This window comes from Ostrea edulis, chromosome 4, assembly GCF_947568905.1.
Source record: "Ostrea edulis chromosome 4, xbOstEdul1.1, whole genome shotgun sequence".
NCBI classification, from domain to species: Eukaryota; Metazoa; Mollusca; class Bivalvia; order Ostreida; family Ostreidae; genus Ostrea; species Ostrea edulis.
In genome coordinates, this window is record NC_079167.1 from 68,752,135 (window position 1) to 68,758,134 (window position 6,000).

Genomic DNA, 6,000 nt, shown 5'->3' on the forward strand with positions numbered 1-6,000 from the left:
AAGACAATCTGAAATTATTGTGTGCGCAAGAGGTGGTCTTTGAGTAACTTAGTTAGCTCGCACAGCCTCGTGCGAGTTGGAATTTGAAGCGGTAAATTGTATAGTGCTTTTGCAAATAGGAGGAAACTTATAACATTTATACAGGATTATTTCGCGTGTTAACTATAGTCTAATGCAGGGGTTTAGTTTACGCATATCTAGTGAACTAGTGCACACTAAGGCATTTCAGTTTAGTTCAGAAGTGAAAATTTGACCGTCTAGAACAGACCAGGGGTGAACATTTTGTCCATTCTGCAATGTCTTTTCGATAACAATGTTGAACAATTAAAGATGTACCAGTATTTATCGAATTACTACAGCTTGTTTCTCGATATCTGTGTAATAGTTCTGATTTTCATAATTCCAAAACGTGTCTAAATATTTCCTTATCTAACGTAAATAATGTTACCTTTACTGTTCAATTATTTTTCCTGCCCTTAATCCGTGTGTTTCACTATGTCCACTTTTTTGTTTTGAGAAAGCACTTGATTTTTTACAGGAAGTGGTCCTCCATTTTGACAATTCTCTCGAAATTATTTCTAAAACAACGTTTCTGATTGGTCAAAAGTCTTAGCTTTAAACGTTTCAGATTTCGTGTTTCATTTGTGGTGCGGGAGATTGTAAAGTTGAGTTTGATTGGTTAAAGGGGATATATAAACGTGAACGCGGCTATTCAGCAAACCTAGTGTAGCAGGGCCCTACTGGGCAGTCTGCACTATAAATCTACACCAAGAACAGGTTACATTGGGTTGTGGTAAAGGTCCTTAAGGTTCGACCACTTTTCTTTTTCCCTACTAATATATTAGCTAGGCATTGTGCGAGCTTTTGCTGCACGATTTTCTCGCCTAATCTTTCTGTTATTGAAACCCAACTTTAAAGTCTGGCTCAAGGTGAATTAAATCTCTGACCTAAGGAAACTTAATTTATTTTGTTGAATAAGATTTTTCTACATAGGTCATATAATTTATAAGTAGTAGTTTTATATTGCCACTGGAAAGATAGTGTGGGGTATTTTTGAAGTTATTTCTAAGGCTCTGACTCACTTTGAAAAGTATGGAAGTCCATTAGCGTTCTTTATAGATATATTTGTTTTTCTTAGATCTACTTTCCATAATACTCAGGTTATTTTTTCAATATTATCACTTCTACATGTTTTCACATTTGTTATCTGTTAATAAATTGTAAACTCTTGCACTGGTGTTTTCATTCAAGAATTCTGGTCTCACAACGGACATAGTTCAAGAATACACGAACTTGGGTTGAGAAATATCTTGAACCAAATGCAGTATTTATACTCTTTGTTTATGCGGTGTGCTCTGCTTGTATTAAATGCATTGGTCTATGATTAATTTTGGAATGGAATTTAATTACATTCTACAACAAATGATAATGCAGAATTCGGTAAAGGTAGAGAGCACTGTCGATATACAAAGAGACTGGTTCCGGTTACATCTGTATTCTTCTGGAAAATGTCACCAAACTTACGAATTATACAATTGAAAGTAGTTGCTTAATTACAAATATTGAGCTCGCTTTCCTACTGGAGAACGACTTAATTACAAATATTGAGCTCGCTTTCCTAGTGGGGAACGACTCAATTACAAAAATTGAGCTCGCTTTCCTACTGGGGAACGAATGACTTTGATTTTAAATACGTCGTGGGCATGAGTTCATAGAAAAGCAAAGACCTTATGAGTGTAGTCGAACTCGATGTAGTTTTAAGGTCACCACAGACTGCCTGGTTCATGAGAAACCTAGTGCCAAATTTGAGATTCAAATACCACTGCTTTACACAGTTATTCCCCGGGACATTTTCCATTCACCTTGGTTTTGACAAATTAGCCTTAAGTAATCCAAAGTTATGATACACCTTTGGTTCTATACCCCTTACAAGGCCACATGGATTTCACAATTCATGTTCAAAAACCCATGCTCAACACAACTCTGAATTCAGGTTGTCTACAATTATACAATCTACAATCAAATGTCATATTTTTTCAAACTAGATGAAACCCCGCGCAAGCGCAGGAAATCACAATTAAAGGATATTGCATAGAGGAAGGATTTTTAATGCATATATTGTGTAATTATTTCTGGTATTTGTGTAGTTTTAAATTAACGTCAGAAATAGGGACATTTCATTTTACTAGTGATTTTGTTTATGTCTCGGGATTGACGCGAACGTTCTACCACTGAGATACTGTGACCAGTTACACATTTCGGGAGAAATTACTTATTGTAAGTTTCAGTTTGCATCCCCAACGTCATCAACACACCCTGAACATATGTTACACACAAGCACATGCATATTATACTAAGGGAACTTACATGTAGTAGAACCAAAAACCAATTAAAGATTAGTAAAAGAACCAAATCCACTATCAAAATGAGTTGGCCCTAGTTCTTATTGATTGATTGATTTTTTTTATGTCTCGTCGAGAATTTTTCACTCATATTGAGACGTCACAACTGAGCTACCGTGGCCCTATTTCTGAAATTAATTTCAAAACGCATAGATAACATGATGGTAATAAGAAATGATTATGTAAAAGTACTGATTGACGGAGCTTCAAGCGACTTCCTAATAATCAAGTTTTTAATTTACTGTATATGATATAAATAAAAAATAACATAACTAATGTACGCCATTGCTCAAACATTGTTCTTAAATTCATTTGAATTAAATATATCGTTCATTCAAAAATGCATTTAAAATGTTTTATAGTAGAATGAACACATTTCATATTACAATGTAAGTGCAATTACTCAAAACGCGTTTGATGAACAAGGGAAGATTACGAATAATGACCAACCTCAACAATACTATAAAGAATACAAAATATTAAAAGAAAGGCAAATATGGACCCCTGGATATCCCAGAGGTAGAGGTGGGGTCAGGCGCCTAGGAGGAGTATGCGTCCCCTGTGAAGCGTCCCGCGCGTCGTGAGCTCTATATCTTGATCCGGTAAACAGAGTAACCCACAGGCAATATCATCATATATAGAACGGCCTATATAACATTTGGTATGACGTCAAACAGAGTAATCCACAGACAATATCATCATATATAGAACGGCCTATATAACATTTGGTATGACGTCAAACAGAGTAATCCACAGACAATATCATCATATATAGAACGGTCTATATAACATTTGGTATGACGTCAAACAGAGTAATCCACAGACAATATCATCATATATAGAACGGCCTATATAACATTTGGTATGACGTCAAACAACATTCGACCCATATTATTATAACGACCATAGAATTTGCAAAATGCCGCCTTTAAACGATGCTGTTGAAACACCTGTATATATCTATTTTATTGACAGTAGCCTGCCTCGATATGAAAATTGATAATCTACAGAAGTTGCTCTCGCGTATCGACATAAACACTATACACAGGTGATTATGGAATATTGCGACATAAATATGAGTTGTTGATAATGCAGAAGCTGACGCCTTCTTGTTTGTCATAAAGTTGTGTTCTTAGTTTGCCGTTGACATCTACAATTATTTTCAGTAAAATATCCGAATATATGTCCGAAGCAGATGTGGGAGACTTTGTGGTGTCTTTTATTGAGTAGTGATCATAGATAAAACATCATTGATACATCTAAATGTCGAATTGAAGGCCACAGCAAGAGCTTTTTTCTTCTCATGTAGAAACATTAGACCACAGAAACAGGTCAGCTAATAATTGAACACAATCTGTTCTCATAGGTATTCCAATAGACTGTTGGAAGACCTGATTACGTAAATATTGTCAATGAGAAACTCCAGCATCTTTTTAAAATCAACTTCAGAGTACTTGTGCGGAAAATCAGAATAGTGTTTAACACAGTAATTCTTTGGATGACTAAGCACAAGATATGGATATTACCATATTCCATTTTTATTGAAGAAACTTCTGTCTACGCTGTCAAAAAGTCTTATCGTTAATTTAGCTTGAGGAATGGTCATCCAAAGTGTTGATAAGTCGTACGTTTTGATCCTGTTGATTTGGGAAAAGTTTTGTGATAAGAGAGAGAGAGAGAGAGAGAGAGAGAGAGAGAGAGAGAGAGAGAGAGAGATGTTTGTATCTGAGAAGCACATATCACACTTAATGGTGTTTTTTTTTAATCACCCACCCTTTTCACTCAGTTCCTACATTATAATATTTTTAGAATTACTACTTGTCTGAAGACAGTGTTTATTGCATAACTAATTAATGACTTTAACTGAATACTTGATTCATATTATTTTACGTATTTGCAACCAGTACATATCATGTAATAAAAGTAATAATAATGATATCGAATGCAATTGCATTGCAGGGTGCTCTATTTGTAAATATTCATAATTTGTTTATTTAACAAGAGGCTTGTCGGTCACATTGCTGATCCACTGAACATTGATTTATTATTAATGTGTGTTAACTTCTTGATCCTTGAGACACTATTTGAACAACACCTCTGTGTTCTAAACCATTGTTCTTCTAGATATTGCTATGATATCGAAAGGTGTTAAATGGGGTTGGAGTAGGCGAGAGGATCGATATGATCCTGCAAAAGACTCCTATACTAATTTAATCAAAATCATAATTTCTCGATGAACAGAAATGTTTGAAGTGTATATCAGCCTTTTTTCATGAGCTAAGAAATTTCAATCTTCTGATTGGTAATAAAACAGGGGAATATATTATATGAAATAGTAAACTAAACTGATTTCACTGGCTCTATATAAGCCTTACAATGCTTGAATTGACTCCACGTAGAAAGGCGTTCAGTTCTTGCATTGACTCTGCAAAAAACAAAAAATACATGTACCATGTCTGCATTGGCCCTACCAATAATTTCATTCAATTACTGCATTGGCTCTTATAAGATGGTACAATGTCTACATTATGCTCTTGAGAGAGTTGTCTAATGTCTGTCTTGGCTTTTGAAAGAGTCGACAAATACTCACATTGACTCACAAAAGATTAGTCCAATGCATGCATTGGAGTTTGAGAAAATAGTCCACTGCCTGCATTGGGTTTAGAGAGAATAGTCCAATGCCTGCATTGGAGTTTGAGAGAATAGTCCACTGCCTGCAAATTGAGAGATAAGTACAATGCTGGAACCACACAATGCTCGTATTTGCTTTACGGATAGTTATGGAATTCCTACAATGGCTTTAGAATAAAATATTCTCTTACATCGCAATTCTTTGCAAGAAATACCCATGCAAAGTTCCATTTCTTGATAGCGGTTGCTGCATTGTAAATTCATTAAAATTACATTGGATTTTCATACTTTAATCTAATGATATAAATTTGGCAATGAAATATTGATGTTCACAAACTCCTGTGTCGTTTTTATGGTGTCCGGATAGGGCCATTTGCAAAAGCGTGACTGCGCGTTAGTCACAACACGCCGTCACGCCAACAAGCAACGCGCCCTCACGCCAACAAGCAAGGTGCGTTGCTTGTTGGTGTGAGAGCGCGAAGGCGCGATGCTTGTTGGCGTGAGAGCGCGAAGGCGCGTTGCTTGTTGGCGTGACGGCGTGTTGTGACTAACGCGCTGTCACGCTTTTGCAAATGGTCCTATCCAGACACCATACGTTTTACGTTTCAATAGCTCAGAGCAACTTCCCTAATTATATGAACAACAATATATTACCTATTTTGCTCAGCGGAATTTAATGTTTTAATGTATGTTTAAATAATTAAATAAAACTCCATGAAATCAACCGTTTTTTTATTAAGAACACTTAAAAAAAAAAAGTTTTTCACATTTTGTTCTTGAATTCTCTGAACAATTGTTTTTTAAACATTGATCTCGGTAATCATGTACTTGCGCATGTTGACTTTTCCCTATGTGTACGATCATGTGTAGCACATGATCGTGTGACGTCTTCAAAGTTTTCCGCATAACTACACGTGTGCATGCGCAAGCTGACACATCTGGTTTAACCTCGTTTATACTTTTTCTG